This window comes from Ambystoma mexicanum, chromosome 7p (assembly GCF_040938575.1).
Source record: "Ambystoma mexicanum isolate Mex_15411 chromosome 7p, UKY_AmexF1_1, whole genome shotgun sequence".
Taxonomy (NCBI): domain Eukaryota; kingdom Metazoa; phylum Chordata; class Amphibia; order Caudata; family Ambystomatidae; genus Ambystoma; species Ambystoma mexicanum.
The window spans coordinates 478,988,015-479,015,418 of record NC_090939.1 but is presented as its reverse complement, the minus strand read 5'-3'; the positions used below and the strand labels follow the sequence as shown (position 1 = coordinate 479,015,418).

The following is a 27,404-nucleotide window of genomic DNA, read 5'->3' as shown; positions in this document are numbered from 1 at the left end:
TTTTTTTCTTTTCTTTTTTCTTTTTCCTTTAATAATGTCAAATGAATGCAAAAAAAAAGCCAACCAAGGACTAAAAGTGGTCATAAGATGTATTCATTCGGTCTTCTGATGGTGGCATTAGTGATATCATTGGACATAGTGAGTATGAGTATTTTTCGATAGTGGTAATATTTGCATGTATGGCGTAGACAGCATGAATATCTCTTGTAACAGTGTCATTATTGGTACTATTGGGCACATCCAACATGAGTGTACTCTTGCATGTTCTTGCAATGGCAGTACTGGCATATATTGGCACAGCCAGCATGAAAATGGCTTCTTACAATGGCAACATACTGGCATATACTCAGAGCATGGGCTTTATGAAAGTGTTTTACAATGGTAATGCTGGCACATCCACTGTGAACACAGGCGTCATGAAAGTGTCTTCTTACTGTGGCACAATACTGGCATATATTTTGGACACAGTCATCATGAAACTGGTTTACAATGTCTATGCCAGTATATCAAAAACATGTTGCAAAAGGCTCCTGGGTACTGTTGGCCACTTCGCATCTACTGGAATTGTTTTTATGCTTTACTCTACATAAATGAGTGCAGATTGCATGACTTTTTACCCAAGTTTTCACTAAAAGTGTGCGTTAAAATGTACATTTGAAACCATTACTCAAAAAGATTTATCTTGGTTGAATGGTGCTGCTTCACTGTGTTTGTTCACTCACCCTCATGACTGAGAAATATGCACACCCTCCAGTCTAGTGAAAAGAAATTACCAGGCATCACTGATAATCGAGCTGCTTTCTACAACATACCGTCTTCCCTCTTTCTCTTCTGTCTGTTCTCACAATTCTGTCAGACCTAATTTTCAGGCTAAATGGGGATACTGTAGACTGTGCTGCTAACCTTAAATTGATACTCATGTTTTCCTAGTTAGGATATTCACTTTTGAGACATTCTCCACTTGGGGCCATCATGAAAGTCTGGACCTGTAACTGTCTTTTGTTCCGCCTTCTGTGGAGTTCTAAGCATCACTTTCTGTTTTAGTGTGCAACTCTTCCTCTGGACTGGACCTTCAACTGGCAACTCTTTCATTTCAGCATAGTGACACATCTTAATGGTGGGTTAATGAGCTCTGGTCATATCAGTGACTCTGGTATTCTTCCTTGCCTTCTGTGCAGTAGGCGCTCGCAGAGACCCCATACTCCTGAGGTTACAGTGTTCACTGATTTCCGTCCCCACAGCTCTCCGCTACAAATTGGTGGTGCATGAATAGCAAAGAGAGACAAGGGCATTGTATAAGAAGTCTGCATTCCGGTGCTGCAGCAGTCCAGCATATATTCCCTTCAAGTGAACTCTTATACTGATACATTGAGATTATTGGTCCTGTTGCTATTATTAGTTCTGTGGTGGCATAAGGATATTGCAGAGTTGCATCAGGTTCTAAGATTCAGGGTAGTGTGTCAGGGTTAGGTAAAAATGGGGATATACTCAACACTTCTGAAGTAATATATGTCATGATTTGGTTCTCTCTACAAGCAAAAATGTTATTTAACGAGTTAATATTGTTCTGAAAGAAGTAGAGCCTTTTTGTGGACCTCACCTGTAAAATAAATAAGGGCAATTCACAAAAATGTTACGATGAGTGACATCCGATAGCAATATGTGGATGTCGATTTGCCGTTTATATATTCTGTTATTTGTACAATACTACTGATGTGTTGTGTTGTTAATTTTATGCACAATTGATATATATTATTTTTGCATTGTTTGTACATGTGTTGCTTTGTAATTTTCTGTATAGGCAATACTTTTTTCAAAGATAATAATTTTGTATATTTGTAAATTAAACTTTAAATTTTGATATTATTTCATTGTTGTTTTTTAATTTATGTCATATGGAGATGTATTCATAATTTTTCCCCAGCAAAGTTGATTTAACTAATGATTGTGAAGCCTTTGACTCCAACATACAGACTTGTCTCAGTGGCCATACATAATACCGGTTGGGAACAAGCGTTCCTGTGTTTTGCGTCCAATTTCTCTCCAGTTCCCTTCAGAGATGGAGATAACCTCATGAATATGACTATGAGTGACTCCGACCTACCATTGATGTGCTTCTGGAGAAGGCTGTTGGATTTGCAAAGCAATTCGAATTACTAAATCTGACTTACTCTTTGCCGTTTAAGTCCCATGGAGATGTCTATTGCATTGACAAATAATTTACTATGTGCCCAATTCACAAAGTGGTTACTATGAGTAACTCTGATTTACAGTTACTAAGTCATTGGGCCTCATTACGCGTTTGGAGGCAACCATGGAGCGATTAGCTCCATGGCTGCCTCCGAACTGGGCTCCATTACCGGATTCCTGCAATGAGGAATAACCGGGTCATTCCGACATAGGAGGACCCGGTAATTCCTCCTTGCAAGAACCATTCCCCATTCTCATTTGAGCCCCCATAGGGCTCAATGGGAATGGGGATGGAGGTAACAATGGGCACATTACAAGTGTCCCATTGTTACCTCCCACTTCCCCTCGCGGGACCCGGAAAAGATGTCTGGTTTTACCAGACGTCTGATCTGGGTCCCGCAAAGGGAACCTCGTAATCGGCCCTGATGGAATGAAGGGGGCCGGTCCAGTACCGGCCCCATTCATTCGGTCAGTGCCAGGGTCGTAATGAGGCCCATTGACTTGCTACAATAAATCATGGTTTAAAGTTACTCATATTAACTCCTTTATGATTTTTCCCCATAGTTGCCACTCATGTCATAAAGAGAAGAGGGTTTACTTGTGTATGCATTAAGTTCTGATCTGCTGCTATACAAATCTGTCAATGCTGAGAGAATATTCTGGCCATGACCCCCCAGAATGATATGAATGTACAAATCATAGATTAGCAGTATATGGACTCTCTGTCTGAAAAAAAACGTTTTTTTGATTAGTTGCTTAGTTACTTTGGAGATGTCCATAAAATCAAGAAATGCATGGCTCTGATCCAAACGAAATGTTCCTCTTTCAGATCCTGAATCTTCTGTTGTGTATAATTGGAATAACTGTCAGAGCTGCTGTTACCTACAATTCATGGTCAAAGCAACATTGCACATATGTGAGGTAGGTGTCTACAGTAAAGTTCATGAAGGAGTGGCTACCATATCAAAGTACTGCTGTGAAATGACCCAAGCCTTACATTATTGTCTCCCACAAATCTCCTAGCAGATCTCTAAACACCTCCATAATAAGGAGATATTGGGACTGAAAGCCTATGTAAGATGAATGAATGAATGTATTTATTTATTTACAAAGCTTTGACTGATAGAGAACAACCGCTTGTCACTCACCTTCAATGCTCAGGTAAACACGAGTGGACACTTGGCTAAACTAGTGAGTCTCAATAAATATTTCAAAATCAAACAAATTTGGTTACAATCTGATAGCAGTGTACTTTACTTCGAGGGGCCGCTTGCAATTAATCTTCAATCACTCCATGAGTGTAAATGAAATTGTGGGATGGTGAGGAGTCGTTTTTCGCTGCTGGTCAGAAGAGTCCGTGTGGTAAAGAGTGTGTGAATTCTATAAGACAGATAGACAAGACTGGAAGCATAGTGACATTTGTGAAAGCACTTTTGAATGGGAAAACCACATTAAAAAAGGCTTTGTAAATCAGGCCCATAATGTTTTAAATTGTTTTTGAGAGCAAACCTCTACTGGGAGTCAATGAAGTTAACTCTAAACTACTAGGACATGTCTTATTTTGGACAGAATGAGAGATAAGAAAACAGAAGAGTTATGAATTAGTTGAAGCTGTTTGATGGCATCTGATGGTATACCACTTTATATGGAGTGAGAGAAATACAAACAAGAGTTGCTTCAAGCACCTTCAATGTTGCTTCTATTGGGTTTGGTTTGGAAAGTCATACCAAGTGCAGGATACCAGGGTTGGAATTATTATGTTTTAAATTTATATAGCGCACCAGGTACCCTAAGGCTTAAGGGTGCTTGACAACAAACTCAAACTGACTGACACAAAACCGAACTGACAGAGGAGCCCGGCCGAGTGAGAGAAGAACAGGATCATGAAGACTAGAAAATGGTGAACTATGAACCTCAGTGGCTTCAGTGACCCTCAATGTAGACGAGAGGGAATTCCATTTCTGTGGAGCTGCAGACGTAAAGGCAGCATCCCTAGATTTCTTAATGGTGGAAGAAAGGAGTCAAAGTGTTTGTCAATCCAAGTGGACACAGGAATATTATCTTAGCCTTGCCTTGATTTACCTGTAACCAGCTTAATGCCATCTATTTTTTGATGGACGTGAGATAGCTTTCTTACTCTGAATATATCTACTTTAAATATAATATATTAATGCAAACCTGTGCATCATCTATTTATAACTACTGATCAAAGAGAAGAAGGGGCAAAGCTTAACATTGAATATATGTCTGTAGAGGGAGAATCCTGGGGCACTGTACAAGTGTGTTTGGATAAAGGAAAGGTGAAAGAGACCAAATTAACCTGGCGTGGTCTTTCAGAAAGAAAAAGACACATGCAATGAAATCCATGGATGGGACAATCTTGGAAATTCAGAATTACATGTCACAAATTAACAGAAGCTTCATGGACACCAAAGCTGAAGTTCATCCACCTCTCTTCAGATGAGATGTCCCATCAAGAATACATAATCAATTAAGCCATGCAGCTGTATAAAGAACTTCAAATGACTAAGTGACAGCTAACGGTGTAACAACGTATGCATGACGTCTTCTGGATATTGAGGATCATGATGCAGTGTGTTTTTAGAAGAGATGTAGCCACAAATAACCTAGAATAACTTTCAATTGCACCTTTGTTTTTCAAGGAGAGCAAAGGGCTGATATAACAACCTCTGAATAAAGTCTTCTGAGGACATTGAGGGCAATGGTTCATTGAGTTTGTTTAGGGAGATGTTTCCTCGAGGAATCCTCAACAAATTTCAGATTTCAATTTGATTAGCAAGGAGAGCAACATGTCCTCATGCAAGATCTGCCCTTTGGGCACTTGAATAAGGTACATGCTCTTGCATGTCCTCTTTAAATCATCGCTATTCTTAAAGTAACAAAACACGATCAGCCACCCAGGTCAAAAGGAATGGGGAGAAGCAGACACATGTCTTAGGAATGAAGGATGCCCTCTGAAGCATTACGTTCAGAAATGGCCTTCTTAGCATGGTGATGAAAAAATACACTTTATATAGCACCATCAGATGTTTCTGGGAGCATCAGGATTTGTGTCAATTCACTGCCACCAGCATTGAAATGAGACAACCGATTAACAGCAAACCCCAAATCCAGATGTCAGTCCTATTAAAAGTGGAAACCTATGTAGCTCTTCAGCGTCAGTCCCTTTTGCTAGTTGGCTTTTGCCAGGGTCATGGGGGTAATTTGATATGATGTATGCAGGTGGCTTCTTTCGTTTTTACCGTGTTAAGGCGCTATCCCTTCCTATTTTTATTTCACCAGTTAGAGTCAACAGTGTACAAGGATGGTATAGAAAGAAAGTATAAAGACTTGAAACGGGGTGCATGATGAAAGAAGAGATGGGACGTTCACATGGAGAGACAGGGGTAGGTGACATGTGCATAGGAACCTATAACTAATGGAAGTTTGTTCATCACATTAGTTAGCATTCCAACCTGAAACGGATGAGTGTATACTGCATTTGACTATTTTTCTCTACTGTCAAAAATACATATTTTCATTTGTTGCCAGACCATCGATATCCTCGAGTCATGTATTCACTCCTATGGGTGCGTATCCTTCCACTTCTACAGGACTTCTCTCTTTCTGCATGTCACAATTCCCACAAGCCGTACTTTAATATTGGCGGTATGATTTTCATACATGTGCATTGTCATCAAGATCACTTTGAGATAGTCTAGGGTCTAATGTTGTCCCTGGTAGTAGATTGATTCTCACAGATATACTCTACTTTAATTCTGCTGCATGACCAACACATAAGCAGTACGTCCCCAGTTCCACATGCACAGGTCCATCGTTGTATGTGTTTGAGAGACAGATTATTTTTGTTTCTTTTCACAGTGTCAATATAGTATGAATCAAGACATTTATTACACTCATCTAATTCTTAGATCTCTCGAAAATGTTCTGATATGTCCCAGGATGTTATTCCACTGGGTTTTAAACAAAGTGGTTTCCGGGTCCCTGTGCCATTTGTCTTTTAGTTATGATATGTATGAATGAAATGCACAAACTAGCTGGTTAACCACTTCACCAACCTTCCCTTTCTCCCGTGGCTAGTACTTTCCATTAACCCTTTAGTCAGTTGGGGGAAGCAGCATGTGAGTGAGATGGCCAGAGCAACCACATTCTTCACGTCATTATAGAAGTCCTATTTTTATTCTGATGGGCCTCTGTCTATTTTCATTTCCTCAACACTGTTTAACCATTTTTCAATAGTTCAATCAATATTTAAATATTTGAGAAATGTGATTCAGGTCTTGATGAGTTTGTATCAGCCATGTTTGGGTACTTTAGCTTAGTTTCATCTGTGGGTTGCCCTGTAGGAAAGCTGGCTCATTGCACTGTGGATAGTCCAGAGACCTTTAGATATGCATTCTCTGTTTGCATGTACAATCCTTGGCCACCTCCAAGACATTCATTCCCTGTATGACATCCGGCAAGACCAAGCACTAACCATTGAATTTCTTGGTGTATCTTCATCACCTAGTACACAGTTACTGTTTTTGAGAACATTGTCGGTTTGACCATGCTGCTGGCCTTTTAGTCATCAGCGTTTGTCTTTCTACAGTGGGATTTCAATGTTCTCAATCATGATTGGTGCTCTTGCAGTGATATGGAAGTGAATTGTGACTGATATAGTTGCCTGTCGTGTATTGATAGGACTGGTTCATAATGATTATGTGCACTAACGAAGACGCCCACATATCCAAAAAAGCTTGTTAGACAATAATTTCGATTCTCTATAGACCACTTTTAGATCATAGATGCTTTGCACGTTTTGTAGAAAAAGTCCCATTCATATCAGGTTACTCACAACATGTATTTATCAATAACTGGTAGCCCTTCTTCCACAACAGGTAGAACTCACATTTTGAATGGAGTCTTCCCTGAAATTAGAAATTCAGAAGTCATTTTGTGAATGTTTCCCTAAAATCTAGAACTCCCTGAACTTCAATGTGGTCGATCACTGCTCATTCTAGGAAAAATCCTAAAATGATGCGTTTAGGAAATACCTCAGGGGCAAGCGTTAGACCCCAAATACAATAATCAATTGGATTAATCCTGCCTATACCCTTGAGTAACACCCATTCATTCCTCCTCTCACAATGGACCCTGCCTTTCATTGTTGGCCAATACCTTATCCTGACCAGGATGACAAGCTTGCTATTGAGGTCCTCCTCCATCATGCCAGCTAATGGCAAGATATGGAATACATCATCATGCCTCTTTCATACCTCTATGTCAGCAATGATATCCTATAACCGTTCTACTTGCTCCCTCGCCCTACTTCGTTCTTCCTCTCCCATACACACGCCCTTCATCGCTTCCTCCCGGTACTAATACTGTGCGCTAAGCTGCGTGGACAGCTAGGACAATTCAAAGTACTGTAGAGGAGGCCTGATTCACTTTCCCATCTCACAAATGAGACACCTTTCCCCAACCCTCTAGCTCTCTAAATATTGGTGACCGATGGATCTTACCATCACAGCTACCCACATATTTGTGCCTTGCAATGGTAGCTACATAATTGTCTGTTTGCTCACCAGCCCTCCCCTCTTTCCCCCACTTCTTTTTTTCCTTTGAACATTTTGAACACTTTACTCAATATCTGAACTGAACACATCTATATCATAGGCATTCCCCACCTCACACCTCCTGCATCTTCCTCCTTCCCCAGAACAGCAACACACATCACTGCCACTGTAGTACACATCCCCATACTCCTGTAGGTTCTACACTTCACCAAATGTTTCAACCTATTCAAAACGGATTCCTGCAATCATAATTTGAGCCTTCTACGTTTAGCCCAGTGTGACCTCATATTGTGGATATTTCAAAAATAGTCCAACTGTATATCCATATATTTCTTTATGATCTTAATCAACAAAGTACTGCTAAATAGTAATTGTTCTTTCTTCCGTTGCATGTGCAGCACCTTAGTAAGTGAAGATGTGCTTATAGGTGACCTTACCAAACGCTGTTTCTGATGGTGTTAATCCTTGTATTAATAAATGTGTTTGTGCTATTTGACCCATACTCATTTTACATCAGTCGGGCACGCTTCAGGGCCCAGCACAAGCAATAGAAAATTGCATATATTACTAGATGCTTTAACTGAGCATTTTCCACAACATACAAAAGCCTAGTACATAGCCAATGAAATGTCATATGTGGCAGCAAGTAATCAAAAACATATACTCTGGCCTGGCAAATGTGTATTCTTCCCAGCAGAACAGAACTATGCTTACAGGTGTGCCTTTACTGTCTTCTAATGCATGGGACCTGCAGAGTGCGATAGGAAGAACTGAGGGACCAATCCTGTTCAGTTTAAGCAGTTTCTTCCATATCATTATATATGTAGGAGGACTTTTTTTTAAAGAATGCAAATAAAACATTGTCCATACATAGTCCTTCACTTGGAAGTACTTCATCAAGGAAACAGTCTCTCCAGCTACTGGCATACTAAAAGGTTTAACACCAGTAAGGATGGTCTCGAGACAAGCATCTCTAGTCATGGCTGGACTGCATACCTGTGTAAAGGAATCCAGCCCATCTTGGCTCTACGCATCCCATACCCTGTCTTTGTCTGAAAGCTAGCCCTCCTGGAACGACAGCTCAGCCATTGCTACTAAAATGTACTTTCTCCTGGTGTTCCAGGTGCCTCAGTAGCTACAAAAATCTGCTACCAGTGTCTGCCAGCTGGCTGGGAAACCACCATTCCTGTCCTTCACCGCTTTCATTTTCTGAACTTGGAAATGTGTTTTCCTTTTCGATATACACTGCCCCTGGGCCAGACATCTACCATCATTTAATGTCTAAACTTTGGAAGTTCGTTTGGATTTATGAGTTGAATCTTCCCAGGTGAACTCCCCAATCATAATGCATTCATGAAGCCAAAGCTCAGCTCCTAAATTTACCATTTAGGACTGCAGTTCTCTCCATTTTTGGGAATCGTGAGAATAAGGATTCTCAATTCTTTGAAAGTTTTTCTAGTATGGCATAGCATAATTTGGCTTGCAGCACCTCGAAAGTTAAAACGCAGATAACAATGAAAATAACTCAGTTAATAAGTTAAAACTGGTGGGCAAGCCATTGACATAAACCAGACAATTTGTGTTTTATTGTTTTATTGTTGGGAAAATAAAGTAAACATATTAAAGCATTGTGCATTATTAAACTATGATCCAGAAATGAGGTAAATCACAAAAGAAATCTCTCGTTCGAGGGAGAAGAACATTGCTAGTTTAATGGTGCACCCAGATCACTTTCAACTGAAAGACAAGTCATCTTTGCACAGAAAGAAAAAAGTACATTTCCTTGTCATGGCTGTTCATGTTGTAGAAACATCACAAAAAGTGAATGTAATAATAATCACTGTCCTGTAGCAAAAATCCCTTTCTTCCAGTGTGAAAAGTGCTGAAGAGCGCCGTCAGCATGTCCTCCTTGTGCATGTTCTGCCTCATCCACGAATCAGAGCACAACAAAAAAGCCTCAAGGAAAATAAACATATTGAACATATACGCTGCAGAGTCAATATCTGATTGCCATGAATAAATACATTTTTTGGAATGTTTTGTAGAAATAAGATCAGAGTGATCACATCTAAATGTACCAATTGTTAGGTCTGTCTATGTTTATGAGTACAGAAATAAAATTCAGATGTACAGTATTTTCTCTATGTTTCTTTTCTTTTTCACTTTTCCTAAATCAACAGAGTATTTATTTTATGCTGTTTGATGTGTTTTCAAATTGTGTGATAAACAGTAACCATGGATGAAACACCAGTACACTTGTGTCTTGATTGCCTATGATTAGGCATGACAATAAGCCTCCTATCTCCACCTCATTTGAAGCTGGGAAAACAGACCCCTGGTCATTCATGTCAACACTCACCCTAGGCTGCGTCTCAGCGCTAAAAGACAGGCATACCTAGGTTCATGTGCTTATCAACGTGATTAAACATATATAGTCCGGAAAGACTCACATAGATACCACTCTGATTCATTACTCTGTATTATACACTTGACACAGGAGTAATCACGTTAATGCATTTTATATTACCCCCTATCTTCGGAGGGTTCCGATTTTCATTAAACATGCTAAAGCAAAATCAGATCTAACATAACATCACACCTATGAACAAGAATGCCACGTGGGCAAATAGCATGTTTGAATGTGTAAATAATAGAACAAGTTGTGGTTTTAGTTTAAACACATGGGTAACCTTTATCTCTCATCAAGCTTTTCTAAACTATACTACATGCCATCATTCTCCATGCACACAGTAAACCCTCCCCTGATACACACGTTGAGAGTGCAGTATGCTTCAACTGAAACAGCTCCTTCTTCGGTTGATGAGTTCTGCTTAGCTGAGACTGGCGTCCCGCTCATATGCTGCCTCTGCTCTGCACTCCTCCACAACCCCAGCGGCTTGATTGGACTGGCAAGTCTGCTGGGCTCCCTCCTTTCCCTGTTTGTGCTGGGTTATATATGTATCAAGTAACATGGTGGCCCTGCACATGTGTGTTCATCATATCCGCTGTTTGGAACAGGGAGGGCTAGAGCTAGTGTGTCACTGTGTTAATTCGAGGTAGGCCTCCTATATAAAACTACATTAGGTGAGTGAGGTTTTTGCACCTCACATTGAGATCTCTGCACCCGTTTAGTAAATGCCTTCACTGTACTCGATGGCATTCGGGAACCTCTGCAGCATTATACATGGTATGCTTCTGCGGACTACTTTATTAGTCGGCTAACTGTTGTCAAGAGACATCTCTCTCACTTGTTACCTATTTTTCTCTGTGGTACTCTATGAGCCTAAACTGTTCAAATGTGCACAATGTTTATGTTTGTGTCTGTCAATTTGCTGTTTGTGAATCCTTATCAGATATAAGACTTCCCCATGTGAGGTCAAATGGCTGCTCTCAGATAACACCTAATGGTGTGAAGACAAAGCTAACACCTAATGATGTAACGTTAAAACGGGTTGTTAGCTGTCATTTGTGGTCAGCCAATCTGCCAGAACAGGAAAGCACCACTGTCTGGACATCAGCTGATCTTGCGGAGCCCACGAATATTTGTTCAGAAAGTGTTGCACACTAGCCTTCTGTGTTAGAGTGTGCTGTGTGTTTGAAGAATATCTTTCATTGCTTGAATGGCTACAGGCCCCATGAGATATGAAAAGCTGTCATAAATTAGGCTGGGTTAATGTCACTTGTGGCTTGCTGTGGTGACACACTTGTAGATTCATGATTCAACAGGTGTGCGTAGTGTGTTACTTATCTGCTTTTTGAAAGGTTAGTGTTATATAGTGCTTGCCTAGTACTTTCTAGAATGTATGGAATGTATGAGGCCAGTGAGAATGCTGTGGGGGAGACTGGAATGTTTAGGTATGACTGAAGTTCCAGCCCAGGAAGTTGGAGAGATGTACACCTGGGTGTCTGCAGCCAGTGGTCTCCTGCAGTGTTCCTATTAAGATATTTGATACAGCATGATGTAACTTCAAGAACAGAACTCAAAGAGCCTCCTTTATAACATGTAGTAATTCATTAATGCAGAAAGCAGTTTTTCATCTGGTCATAACGGTTTCAAAATGTGTTTTAAGTAAACAGAACTTGATTAAAAGCATGGATTTCTCAAAACATGTTGTGTATTTTTGAATTGGGCATTGAACAATCTGAGATCGCTGATATCATGATTATTTTGTTGAAAATACTTGGAGATTATCAAGACAACCTATATGAGACTGCGATTATATTTTCTGGACACTTGGGGCATACAGTCTTGTAGTTCACAAATGTTTGCATTGGATTACAAATAGTTATTCAATCCATTTCTTTAGGGCATTTATTGTTCATGTTTATAGACCAGTGTCCTGATCCCTGACTTCCTTTTCCTATATGACAATACACCAATTCCATTATTAGTTTGTCCCAAGCCTCTAATTTGCAGGAAAACCCTTCAAAACAGTAGTCACCAAACAATCATGTGATCACCTGGACAATGGGTACTCAATGTGTTGCCCTCCAAATGTTTTATACTACAACAGCCATAGGTCTTGGTGAGCATATTTAGATGTGGCAGATCATGGGAGGTATAGTCCAAACTACTGGTGGACCACTAATAGAGTACCATGATTGAGAAAAGCCAAATTTTGAATGATGAATAGTCTTGGTTTCACCCTTGTAGAGGAAGGGAACCCACACTTCCAGACCTAACAGAAGAATAGTTCTTCAGTGATAAAGAACAAGGTCAGGCCTGTACATGGACCCTTCTAGATGGTGGACTTTGAGAAGTAGAATATCCTAAGGGACAACCTAATGGACTTTGTGATCATCAAAAGGCTCACCCTCAACTGTATCACAGATTTCTTTTGCTACTGTATCCACCATATAAAAACCGGCTGCCTCCTGGTCCACATCAGTCACCTGTGGAGTACCCTGAGGTTCAGTACTATGACCATACATTTTAAACAACTACCTGACTCTTCTTGACAACACCCTCTACAATCAAATGGTTAGCTTCTATATGTAGGCATATAACACTCAGCTACATCTCAAACTGCATGAATGCAATGCATCCACCATTATGTAGCAAACTGCTTCATACATGTCAACAATAAGATGAATATGGCCACCTCGTTCAAAACTGACGTTTTCTTTTTAAAGTATGCCCAATAAATTCATACCATGGCTCCCTCCGCTCCAGCTGCTCATTATCCCTGGTACCACCTACAACTCCAAAAATAAATGAAAACCACCTTTAATGCTGTGCTTTCTTTTGGACCATGCATGAACCCAGACAATTTGTTTTTTAATTTGCTGGATCAAGGGTGGTGGAAGTAAAGAACAAAATGGTATCCAGTCTATTTATTGCTGAAAACACAGGCAGGTATTTCCAAAATCTCTAAGAACAGGTACAATAGTGTTATTAAGAGTTAGTCTCAGTGTGTGTTAAGTGTTTCCTTAGGAACCGCACACATTTTTATGTATCGAATATTCTGTTTTAGATGAACCTAAGCCACTGTTGACATTAGTCCCAATTATATGCGAATATTTTCAGCTGTGATACATTCGGATAAACCCAGTAGAGAGCACCATAGTTTCACTTCAATCTTCTTCAATGGGCTCTACGCCATGTAAGATTGATGGTGCTATCCACTCCTTTTGTAATGTCAACATGCATTTTGCATTATTTCAACAGTGACAGATATGACGATTTGCAGGATCTCATCACTTTTCCCAGAGGAGAACCCTTCTCTGTAAGGCTAGGGAGGTGAGCCTGCTATGCAACCTTCCCCCAAGAGAAATGCCAGCCCTGTGTCTGCCTCCTTCTTCAGACTTACCACACAAGTCACACCAGTCGTTTAATCATCTAAGTACTATATTGTGGAAGCATGACAGTGTTAAGCCAATTAAATATGAACTGGGATGTTTTATTGAAATATGCACATTCAAAGTTGCAATTGTGATTGAAACCAACTTTTAAGTGGAGCCATCACTGAATTCTGACTAAAAATCTCTTTGAAACTGCCCACTGCAGAAATGGATCCTTGCTCAAACAGGCAGAGCAAACCAGACCGCACCATAAATTTAATTGTATTAGTTGCCCTGTGTGTCTGTTAGGGCTGAACATTTAAAAAATAATTAAAATTCAGATGAATCTGCGGTCATCCTCAGTTAATCTGTTAACATCATCTGACAGGTCTTCCTGGAGGAAAGAATCTAACTCTTGACAGGATTGCATGTCTGGAAACCTCTCCATTGGAGACAGAATTCGGACAAGATAACACCCAAGACTGCACATTACAAAGGCTCTTTCATCATCAGCATGGGCCGAGACATAAAGACCATGTGAGCAGGCCTTAGTCAACAAGAGCAGATTTACAGCTCTGACTCAATAGAAATGTACCATATTTCTAGTGCTGTATTTAGGCGAAAGAACAGTGTCATATTTTGTATCAAGAAAATGCCTTATTAATCTACACTGAAATGTTTATCTGTATCTCAGGAACCAAACCCCGTAGAAACTTCATTCTTTTTGTGAAATGTTCTGGTTGAGATGATCTTTTCAGGGCTATTTTGCTAAAGTGTGCAAAGTAGGGAAATGTGTGTTTGTCACAAAGAAAGGGCACACGCTACTGTGTCATATGTCCTCGGGTTGGCAGTGACAAGCACTTTATGTTGAGATGGAAAGATAATTTGAATATACATGTAGAATTGAGTTAAAGGGAAAAATCTATACATCAGAAAATACATCAGAAAATAATCATGATATTATGGTAAGGATTACATCAATTGATTTGTATCAGAGAGACAATTCTTGAAGTGGTCACATTGTTGGTATGCAATGTTTCAGAAGGTGTTAATATTTAATGCAAGAAATCCTTAGATGACATCACATTAAATGGGAGGGAAACTGGTTGTAGAAGTTACTCCCATCAGACTGCCTCCTTCATTAATATGCCAAATGACTGCAGAGGGTTATATCTACTGTGATGTCACTTTGGGAACATTGTGCAATCATACATATTGATCAATTAGATTGGGGAAAGTACACACACCTCAAAAACGTTGGGTTTTCTGTTCTATAAAAGTTCAAACACAGGGATCACAGAGACAGTCACTCATGGACACTTACTGAAGGGACTTGCTCACTCACTGACTGATGGTGACAAAGAAGATTTTTTTTAAATTCTTTTTAATTGAATTTTACTCAGGTGAACCTGAGTTTTATCAAGATTTCGAACAAGCTTGGTATCTTCTCTTCTCATGTTCTCACCAGTCCGCTATTATGTCCCTCTGTTTTAGCGTACGTAGACCGGGGATTGCGTCTTCAACATAATCACTTGGATGGCTCACAGTTCGACTGGGCAATAGTTGAAGTCGATGTCTGGTTAATCTGCTGGAATGCCAGTTCTATTAATTTCACCATGGCCACTGTCCATCTGGTAGTTTCACCTGAGATTAATCTGTTCCACAGGTCGTCTACATGTAGCATCCACGTATTTGTTATCAGCGGTAGGAGATATGTGCTTCTGTTTTGTTTGGTTTTGGTGCAGTCCATCACCAGATGTCTCAATGTTTCTACCACTGCTACCTTTTTACATAGGCGACATCCATGGTTGCTAGACGATCCCCGGATAGATATAATTTCGTTAGCAACAGATTTAATCTTGCTTTCATGAACAAGTTTCTCAATCTTTTTTCTGGGAATTTGACACAATAGTTTTGCGGTCTTTTCAGTTTGTTACAGGTCGGAGGGAGATGAGTTAAAAGTTTGCTCCCCACTGCTTTCTCAATTGTGTGGATCCAGTCCATCTCCTCCATTTTTCTTTTAATACGATCAGGGTTTTCCTTTAGCTCTTTTTCTGTGCAGGTTATTTCAGTTAGCTTCTCTTTTCTGCTTTCTACCCATTTTTTTAGGGCTTTGGATTTTCCTGTTTCAATTTCTTCCATGATGATGTTATATGTGTGTAATGTGTCGGCCATGATGATTTTCATGTAGAGTCTCATGGCACTTTGGTCAACCATGGAGGCTAGTGACACTAAGCCCAATTCCGGCCTGAAGGCCGGCATGGAGGTCGACTTTGGCAAGCCTAACACGGCTTTCCACACGTGACACTCCAATTTGTTCCAGAGCGGACGTGTGATGTATAGAGAGGCTTCCATTCCGTACACCAATGATGGAACTACTTTTGTCTTATAAAAGTTTATTGCCGGAATTAATGAAAACTTCCCGAACTTGTTATCTACTGCTCTTGTTTTCGAAGTTAGGCGTTTGGCTTTCTCCCACAACAGATCTTGCATAGACTGGTCCGTTCCTGAGCTGTCAATCTGAACTCCAAGATATTTGATGTGCTTTACGATTTCATTTTTGGTGTTGTCAAGAAACCGTTTCTGCTGCTTGTTTAATTTACTTGGTACTTTCTCGAGAGCCAGAATTTTAGTTTTTGTTTTGTTTATCTCAAGGTGGTTGTCGCCAATGTATTTCTCCAGATTTGATAGTTTTCTTTGCAGCCCGATTTTCGTCTGGTCTATCAGGATGACATCGTCGGCATACGAAAGTCTCGGAATGGCCGTTTTTCCAATTTTTGGAGGAAAAGCCCTTATCTTTGCTTCTGAATGCTGGTAATCTCCTAGGAACACAATGAATAGGGCCGGGGCCAAGGGGCATCCCTGCTTGACACCTCTGTTCACCGTGAACTCTTCCGATAGAGTGCCCTGATGGTTTAACTTAACTCTTATCTTAGTCTGACAGTGGAGAGCTTTTATTGGTTCAAGCACCTTTGTTGGGCAGTTCCAGCTGTGTAATTTCGACCACAGTTTGTTATGGTCGATCTTATCAACAGCTTTCGAGAGATCCACGAACACCAGATACACCTTTGGCGCTCCTTCCTTCACTTTAGCTTTAAGGATGTTTATTAGCATGATGTTGATCGCCGTGCCGCCATTTTGAAAGCCGTTTGCAAGTTGTCTTTTGATGGACCATTTCTTTCCCAGGTCCTAAAGTGATCAAGCAGGTGTGTAGCGTATATTTTTCCTATGATATCCAGTAAGGCTATCGGCCTATAGCTCTCAGGTTCTTTTCTGCTTCCCTTTTTGTAGACTGGTACTATGACTGCTTTTTGCCATGTTTCCGGGATCAGTTTTTTCTTGCCACATTCTGCGAAGATCTTACTGATCACTTCCGACCACTCTTTGGGAAACTGTTTAAGATCCACATTCATCAGTCCATCAGGACCCGGGGCTCTAGATGTCTTCAACTTCCTGATTGTCATTTCCATGTCCTCAGAGTTTGATACGTCCACCCAAGTTGCATTGGAAGCTCGCTTCGTCGCGGACATAACTGAATTTGGGCCATCAAATTCTGTTGTTAAGTAGTTTATCCACTTTGCTTCTGACACTGCGTTGCTCTGCGTCGCACTTGGTGTGATATTTATGGTTTTTATCAGTGCCCAAAATTCACTTGATTTTTTTTGTCAATATTTTTCTCATCATCTCTTCCGCATCATTTTGGTATTGGGCTGCTCTGTGTTGTTTCCGCCAGCTGTTGTACCTTTTCACTTCCAACTGCCATTTCTCCCAATCTTCTTTGGCGTTTGTTTTCTTAGCTATTCTTCTCAGTCCCCGCCCCACTTTTCTTTTATCTACCATTGCTTTGTCATAGGCGTGCTTGGAGTAATCTGGTTTCGTGGTTTTTCTTGTCCCTGGCATTTGGTATAGTTTGGTCTTTCATCGGTCTTGTTAGACTGGTTGCTGGCGACTTTTAGGTCCCACGACATTTTGATTTTCTGAATGTCCACTTCTGTTAAACGAAGCCGTGTTTGTTGGATATTTACTTCAGTGACCACTTGATGAGTCAATTTTTCAGGTCTTCTTCCTTGCCATGTACAGGACAGTAAATTGTGGCCACTGTGTTGAGTTCTTTGCACCTTAAATCTCTCAATAGCATGTGTTAGACCATCAGAACTGAATATATAGTCTAATGTTCCTTTCAAGGACATTTGTTCCCAAGTAGGGATGTCATCTTGCTCCGGGAATAGCAAGGCTATGTTTTGTATATTTCTCAATCTGATAACTTTGTTTCATGCCTTTCCTCGCTATATAGTTGCTTCAGTTCCACCGGGCCGCTGGTCATCACCCAACGTCGCACCAGATGTGTCATTGCATTTGGCATTGAAGTCTCCGCATATGATGATTTCAATTTTGTCGAAGTCTTCATACAGCTGTTCTATCGTCGCTCCCATGTTGGAGCAAAACGTTTTTGTTGACATGTGTTGCGGGTTCCAATAGCAATTTATTATTGCTAGATGATTTGGCTGGCAACTTCTATTCTTCACACTGCATTGTGACCATGTTGTCAGAATAACAAGCATTTCATATGCTTCTTTCCACTTTCTGGGTTCAGTTAGGCCCAAGCCTGTTTTAATTGCAGTTAACAGACACGACGATGGTCTGCCTAAGAGGCCTTTCACTGCTGGCGATATTTCCACAGTAAATCCGTCGAGTGTGGGTTGGTCCATCAGCCATGTTTCTTGCAGACAGACAATGTCATAGAGACCCAGGTTCACGTCTCCAGCTGTTGTTAGATGTGCATGGCCTCTCGTGTTCCAAGGTCCCAAGCTATTTTCGGGCTGCTCTGCTCCTCTTGTTGGTTCTTTGGGCTGGTCGAAGGCTGGTCCTGGTCGTTGCTATGTACCGCTGTTCTTGTTCCAAGTTGATGTTAGCCACTTCCATGGGCCTTTGGATTGAGGTGACTGTCAATTTCTGATTTTTTTCTGCTTCTTCCTTCCAAATGATGTTGCTTTGTCGTTTTCCATCCCTTTGAATATAATGGTTTACCCGCCGAGGTTCTTCTTCCGCCTGAGAATACTTCCAGAGATTCTGATGGTATAGCTCCTCAGTTTTGGATTCATAGTGCTTTAAATATTTACTCCTGACTTTCTTTTCAATCGCCTGATCATTTCTTCCACTCATCTATTTTATTTCAGTCAGGCGAAAGCCCATTTGTTCAATTTCTTCAAATGCAAGCTGATCAATGTACTTGATTCCAGCCGATTTTACATGAAGACAAGCTTTGGCCCTCTTTTCACTATGATACGGTTCGACTAGTTTGAAATCTTCTGTTCTGATTTTTCTTGGCGTTTTCATTTTCTTTGTTATCTGCAATACTGTCAGTCAATTTAGTATTAGATAATCTTCTTTTATTTCTACTTGTTCTAACTTAAATACACGTGTCTCTTCTTTTGTTTTGTTTTGCTTTTCAACCTCCTTTCTTGACGATCGATACTTCCGTGGACTCCATCTAGTACTGATTCCTTTGCTTTTCACCTTATTACGCTCGTCACTTGGATATCGTTTGAATTATATTGGGAGTTAATTTTCTTCCACAATGGCAAACAGCTTCGGTCATTGGGGTGGTCCTCATCTTCTTTTGCTTTGCCAGCGACACTAGGTCATTTTTCATGGTTGGTGCCATCACTGTTTCTATTTCTCTCAATGTCACCCTCCTTTTTCTCAATCGGATTGTTTTCCAAGTGTTGCGATATGTTCATTAAGTCGAAATTAGTCATAAAATCCTCTGCTGTTCTTGGCGATCTTGTTGTGTCGGTCTCTGCAGGACGTTTACTGGGACAATCTTGCTTCTCCCTTGTTTGAGGCCCTGTTGTGTTGTAAGTTATTTCAAATGGTTCGGAAGTCACCTTTATGTCTTCATTGGACTTACTGCTTGCCTCTATTTGAAGTGTTATCCTTCGCGGGTCCTTTTTTTGGTGTCTGATTTGATTCTCTTCACTTTTCTCTGCTGGAGATGTTTGCACGATTTTTCCCTTGTCCATAAACTGTAATTGCGGGTCTAGGATTTTTGATTTCAGAATGGTCTTTGACACCGTTAGTTTTCTGTTTATTGATTCCATGATTTCGATCTTTCTTTCTAAGGATTCAATTTTTCTTTCCCAGTTATTTTGCAGACTACTTGCTCTATCTTCTACCACTGTTATGTAGCTTTCCACATGCAACATTTTTGCTATCATATTTGTTAGGATTGCGGTGTTATCTTGAACCTCCTCTTTTATGGCTTCATACAGTTTACAGAATGGAGCTAGCACAATAGTCATGGCTGACATGATTGCTAACATGTCCGGTTTCTTGTTTGGTGATTCTTTTTGCATAGATGCTGCAATATCACTTAGCCGTCTATTCTTCGGTGATACTTGGATTTTTTCTGGTCTCCTAGTGGCATCTGGTGAATCCATTGTTGAGCACTCCAATGATGTTCTTTGATCTCGATCTATTGCTGCTAGACACCCAGATGACATTTTATTAATGCGCTGGTTGTCCCAGTTGGTCATAGCCTCATCTGTTTTTCTTGTAGGTGTCATTGTTATCTGACCCGTAATCAAATGGGGCTTAGTCCAGGCCAGACGATGCTCTCTTTCGGCCTGTATATGGTCCCGTGGACTCGAGGGTTGTTTGATCAGCCTGCGCTGTCTCTGGGGTTTGCCCATCCACCATTTCTTCTGTTTCACCTAAGTTCGACGGTGCCCCTTTCTTTAATCGTTGGATTTGCTCGTTGTATGCTTTGAATCAGGGATCACCCCTTGTATCTGCCTTGTTGGTACTCATCTTCCCTGCACACTTCGAGTCTTCTTTGTTTTTACTCCCATCATTGTTACTGATATTTGTATTTTCTTGGGGTCTGACCTCTTCTACAGCTGTGCGAAATGGACGAAATGAATCCAAGACACAGAACAAAGGCGACCAGATCCTTTTGATAACATTTGGAAGCGCTCCCACATTATGCTGAAGTAACAACCTTTTCAACACTGCATCAACATTGTTTACTATCTCCTCGTTGATGCATCCCATTTTCTTTCCTCCTGAAGAACCACCGCGACCACGCAGTGGGGAAACACGTGTCGAGGATTGCACCTGTCTCTCTTGAACTTATATCCTCTGGATTGAAACCTAGTGAAAGCAACTAAGGACACTCAATATTAGGACCTAGTGATACCAACTAAGTACTGGAGACCTAGTGAAAGCAACAAAGGTCTCAACACATCTATTTTCTTTGGATGACAAGAAATGACTTTGAGGATTTCATTTGTCTCTTTTGAACTTATACCCTCTGGATTGAAACCTAGTGAAAGCAACTAAGGACATTCAATATCAGGACCCAGTGATACCAACTAAGTACCACGTTCTAGTGAAAACAACTCAGAAACATCCAATACCAGACCAAGTGAAAATAATTAAGTTCACAATGAACTCATACCCTTTGGATTGAAACCTAGTGAAAGCAATTTAGGACATTTAATACCAGGACCCAGTGAGACCTACTAAGTACCAGGTTCTAGTGAAAGCAACTCAGACCACTAAACACCAAGACCTAGTGAAAGCAACTAAGGTCTCAACAAATTTATTTTCTTTGGACGACAAAAAATGACTTTTGAACCTCGTATGTTGATACCTATCTAAAAATGTATAAACTGTTCTTGTACTCTAACCTTTTATCCTGTGTTCATCCATAATATTATTGAGAAGCGCGACAAGAGGGCTTTTCTTTCCTTAGCTCAATTCAAGCCCAGGTCAGCCTCTGCGGCATCCTTCAGTTGCTGCATCTCTACTTTCTTTATCACAACTCTCAGGAACCCTTCAATCTGGGGGGCCAACACTGTTTCCTAGGCTGATCCTTTTCCCTACTCTTCAACAGCTAGTTTGTCTTTTGATATACAGGCCATATTCGTTTTCCTCTGCTTTTGGGCTGGCAGAGTTTCTTGTGCCACTTCTAGCATCTCTGCATCAGATACATCCGTCTCCATTATTTGCTTTCTTTTGTGTTGTTGCGTAAAGAATGCTTTTAGGGGGCATGACAGAAGCCGGTTTGGCAGCCTTTTGATGTTTGTCCCTGTCTTTTAATCATCTTTAAACCCTCACTTCCTTTAGATTTCACCTTTTTGGCTTTCTGTTTCATGGTTGGGAGTTTGTTTGTTGCTCTCATCTTCACAGAATTATTTGCCCCTGATTTATTTGATTTGGCCGCCATTTTTGTTTTATTTCTTTTTTTTCTTTTCTCTATAGATACAGTCTTCAGTTGTTCCCCATCTGTCACCTTATTGGAGTCTTCGGGCTCACCATCCATTTTGCTTTCCGTGTCAGTTTCAACGTCATCAGATTCATCCTCCTTTTCACTTTCCGTGTCTGTCTCACTAGCAGTGATTTCTATGATGTTCTTGTGTCATTTGGTGGTCTTTTCCCATTTGTTGCCCGTTTGACCTGACAGGTTGTCACATAGCTCCCTGTTGTTGCTATGGACCATTGCTTTTATTTTGATTTTGTTTTGTGGGGTTTCAGCTTGTTCCAATCAGTTGTCCGGTATCTTTTTTGGTCCGTGTCCTTTGCTTTTTTCATGATCCCAAGAAGAATTGATAACAACAGGAAGCAGAAGGAATAGATTTGCTCTCCTTTTAGACCCTTTAATTCATTATTGATAGAGAAAGAAAATGAGGCCTACCATGATTTAAAGGCCCTAGCTTCTTCAGTGGAAGAGAAAGCAGACAGGCTGTGGAGAAAAGCTGATCCTATCTTACTGGCTAATGCCCACCAGTTCCTAAAGGGGGAGAATTGAACCAGTCCATAAGAGGGTTCCCACCTATCTGTGATTCAGCCAAAACAAATCCTGAGGAGAGCATTATCTGAAACGGAAGTAATCTTCAAGGAGAATTAGAATAAATCCTGGTCACTATAATTTGTTAATACTGAGGACTGGGAATAGATACATTAATTGCGTGTCCTGAGATATTAGGGGACATTTCAGAATTGTAGGTGCTTCTTGAAAAAGGATATAATGTATAGATTAGGTTGCATGGTGTGTATACAGTGAGATCCACCTGACCCTTTTCACTGCCAATGACATCTAGCACAGAAGAAGTATTAACAGGGGTCAAAAAGCTCATCTTGTTGTGTGCAGACCTTGAAAAAGAAGATAACTGAAGTAATTCTGCGGTGTACTAGCAAGCAAAATATTGTTATTAATGTCGGGCTGCTCAAGATAAAAGGGAGAGGGTGATAAGTCGCTGTCCATTTCTTTCCACTGTTCAAAGTGCTCATTGAAAGGCAGAAGGGTTTATTTTACACAGTAATTAAATAGAAACATAATTGAGGGGAATTTTGCCAACAAACTGCTGAACCTGCATTTACTTTTCTACAAGCCATTCATATAACCGAAGGTCCAATAGTTTGTTATGATTTAATTGAAACTCTGACCTGTCTATCAAGGAAGGGGTGGGTGGGTGTTTTGAAAAAAGTAGTGGGAAGTGGATACACAGGGATATTTTAACTAATTTGTTGTTTTCACAAATGAAAGATTTCTCATGCACTCTCATGCATCCAATCTATGGTGCCTTCATTCTCAGTGTGAATTAAATGCATAGATACTTATGGTGAAGTGTGTGTTACTAAGGTCTCTATTTCCATATATGTGGCATTGAAAATTGAAGTGACTAGTGTATTGATTATTTCATATCATTCACCTGTTGTGAAGAAACAATTTGTTTATCTATAATGTGATTCAATTACTTCTACTTGGTTAATAAATAGACCTTCTCTGCAACCGTTTCTGTTTTTTCCCCGTACGGGGCGGGGGGAGCTGTAAGGAATCAATTCTATTAAATTGCGGTCCCAGATTCATAAAAATAACTCTATTACATAAAGGAGGATTGTGCATACTGGGTTGGGCGTGGGTGGAAATTTCCCTGAATTAGATATAGCCCTTTTAAAACATCCCACACTACTGTGCTCCTGGTAAGCCCTGCCATTTCTTTGGCAATTGTTGTGAAGGATGTAAACTTGTTACTATACCCACATGTAAAAATGTGCATGCTTCATGACAACAATGGAGACATCGGAACTGCCTTGACATTTCATTATAACTTGATCTTGAAGCAAATATGTTTTATTTAAAATTAAGAGTGACCATTTGAAATGTACAAGTACAGGCTAGTAACACAGCCAAGATACCATTGGGTAACAGGCAGTGGTAAAACCACTTTTGAGAAAAACCCCTCCAGCTACAATAGCAAATGCAGCTATTTGTTGAGGGACATGAACTTTTATAACCCATCCAGTTTGACTTCAGAGACCACTGCAGTGTTGATCTGGTCACAACAACGGTATTGTTTAGTTTGTTGTATCACTGGCTCCACCAGTGTGGCACAATCTGTAGGTAGCACCCAGTTTCATTATCCTACTTATCGATAATATGTCCTTTTCACGAATAAATGAACTTACTGACAAACACGCCTCACCTTTAGCCTTTGATGCTGATGAAGCTAAACGTATTCTGTCACTAATTAAGGACACTGAGAAATCCCTACAGAGCAAAGTCAGTCCAGATCGCCTTATATTCCAACTGGAGAAACTTACCAGGAAGGAGATCTCGCAGAAATTACATGCGAGTACATTAGTGGAATACTTTAAATCTAAAAGGATCCCTAGGGGACAGAGGGTTTACCTCCCACCAACGTTATGCAACGAAAATAAAGCCTTCATTGAAAAATGGGACTGTATCTTGAACAAATGTTCTCTTGACCTCATCTTGTTAACAATAGAGGAGCTATCAAAATCCTTAACATCCATAGACACTGAGATAGTCAGTTTAAAAACTCAAATCAGTGAATTCAAATCATCTGAAGAACTATCACAATTGTTAATAGACATTAATGAAAAATTAGCCAAGTATAAATCAGGGTTTATAGTGATAATACCGAAATACAAAATCTCGAAAAAAAAAAATCTCGAGTTCAAAATATCGAAAAAAAAAAATCTCAAATTTTTTTTTTAATACGTTTTTATCTCGAAATGGGGGGGTTCCCCCCCAACCCCTTTTTTTCTATTTTTTTTTTATTTTAACCCTTTTTTTACTTACCTGACCCCAAAAACACATATAACTAAATAAATAAATAATTCGAGATTTTTGTTTTTCGAGATTTTGGATTCGATATTTTTGCAGTTCGAGATTTTGTTTTCGGTTTTTTGACTGACCACCATAAATCAGACATAGAACAGAGAAAACTAAGAAAGTTCAAAAGGGATACTTTCGACTATATGAATGACATTGTATATAATTGGCAAGAGTATTACCATCACTGTAACCTCAATAGATCGAAACCAAGAAATCCAGACTCATCAAACTCGGGCAACGAGAGCAGCTCAAGTAGCATAGGTGAACCAAAACAATCAGGCACTAACAGTTCAGCTGTCGATACAGGAAGAATTCCAACAGCCTCATCTGATAGAGGATTACATCCCCCGGAATCATCAGTAATAACACTGCCTTTAGTTTCACCGAGACCAGACGACACTGGGGCTTTTTTAGGCCTACGCGACAAATCAAGAGAAAATCGAGGAGAGGGCAAGGTAAAACAAAAAAAGCAAAACAAATGAGTGAAAACCTGGTAGTCAACATCTCTAAGAAAACTCTCACTAGACTAACCGACTAACAACACCACTTTATTTGAGGAGAAAATTTGCCTCCATAGGCTACTAAGAAAACTCAGACTTAAAATATTTTTTGACTCAGATGAGAATCTGGAAACTCGTCACTCTGAGGGTGATACATTGGAAATAGGTCCAAAGAGTAATTTTGATCCACATGTACAGAATTCAATCTTGAATCTCTTTGAGAATAAGGTGATTGCAGATTTGAAACGGATGAATTATCAAATTTCAACACCTATTAATGTAAAAATGTAAAAAAATGCCAACTAGATCATGTGGAAGCACTGGCTAAAGATGAGTCTCTTACTATAAAACCTTCTGACAAAGGAGGTGCAATTGTTGTTATGGACACAGATGACTACACAAGGAAATGCTTATTACTACTTAATGAAACCAGCACATATACAAAATTAAATGGGGATCCAATTATGAGAATTAAATCACTCATTGAAAACATAGGGGAGGAAGCGCTGGACAATGAATGGATAAGCCACAAGACAAGTGAATTCCTGATCAATCAGCATCCTATCACGCCAGTGTTCTATGGCGTGATAGTCCATAGAACTGCCAAAGATTCACAAAAACCACAATGATCCCCCACTAAGACCCATAGTAGCTGGCACCGACAGCATTTTTGATCCGCTGTCTATATACATCGATCGGTTACTTCAACCACTTATCCAGACCATCCCAACGTACCTTAAGGACACTACAGACTTTTTAAACTGCATTCAAGAAATCAGAGCATTGAGTTCAGACTGCATATTGTTCAGTATGGATGTGTGCAGTTTGTACACTTCCATTCCACATGTGGAAGGTATTCAAGCAGTTGAATGGCTGTTATTGAATTTGCAAGCAACGAGAGGCGACCCACAATTTATTGTGAAGCTCCTGAGCTTGATATTGAATAATAACTACTTCAGATTTCAAGGCAATTTTTATCTCCAAGTCACGGCTACTTCTATGGGGTCAGCGATGGCCCCAGTATACGCTAACACCTTTATGTGCAGATTCGAACATACACACGTATTGGAAAACGAGGATTGGTCAACAAAATATTAATTTGGAAGCGATATATCGATGATATATTTGGGGTGTGGTGCGGCACCAAGGAGGAACTGACCGACTTTTTCAACTTTCTGAACTCAGTTCATCAAAGCATTAGGTTTACAATGGAAGTAGGTACACCGTCCTCACATTTCCTGGATGTTTGCTGGGAGATCCAAAACAACCAAATAGCGACTAATGTTTATCACAAGCCAACTGACGTTAATAATTTTTTGCATTTTTCTAGCTTTCACCCGAAATCAATGCTGGGTAGTCTACCCTATAGTCAAATTCTAAGATTAAAAAGGATTGTTTCTGATCCAACAGGACTTGATGTCGAATGCACTAAATTGTTGGACAAATTTTTAAAGAGGGGTTAACCACACTCCGTTCTAGAAGAAGCAATGGAGAGATCATCAAATGTGAGCAAGGAACAACTGCTGGCCCCTAATGCGAAGAACAAAGAAGCCGCATTACTGTACATCTCAAAGTACTCCCGCCAGAGTTTTCAAGTGGGTAGAGCAATTAAGAAACAATGGGGGATTCTCCATAATGACCCACTACTTGAAATATTATTCCCGAAGTCCCCAATGATGGCCTTCAAAAGAGGCCAAAATCTGAGAGACAAACTGGTGAGGGCTGAAAAACCCCCAAAAGATAAACAGATGCTACTACAGACAAGAAAGAAGGGCACATTCCCATGCTTGGGATGTTCCCACTGCCATAATGTAATCAAGGGCGAGCACGTAACACATCCCCAATCTGGCAAGAAATTTAAATTATGTGATTACGCTACCTGCATGTCTACAGGAGCCATCTACGCAATCAAATGCCCTTGTGGCAAATTATATGTGGGCCAAACTACAAGAGCAGTAAAAGAAAGAATAACTGAACATAAATCCAATATCAGATGCAAGAACATCAAGTCCCCACTGGCAAGATATTTCATTGAACACCAACATACAATAGCCCAGTTCAAATTCCAGATTCTGTAGATAGTCAAGAAACCATACAGAGGGGGAGACTACCAATCCACCCTCTCACGTAGGGAAAAGTTTTGGATACATCTGTTAGATACACTGAACCCACAAGGTCTCAATGAAGAATTTTCCCTCAGGTGCTTTA

General features: G+C 40.2%; 1 long non-coding RNA gene across 1 annotated transcript in view; it reads right to left on the bottom strand.

Moving 5' to 3' along the window:
* Window positions 1-9,375: 9,375 nt before the first annotated feature.
* The window catches only part of LOC138526591 (uncharacterized), a 403,874-nt gene continuing 385,845 nt past the window's right edge, over window positions 9,376-27,404 (bottom strand). The window contains exon 3 of the long non-coding RNA XR_011283642.1: window positions 9,376-9,725. This is a non-coding gene — a long non-coding RNA (uncharacterized lncRNA). The remainder of the gene's footprint in view (window positions 9,726-27,404) is intronic.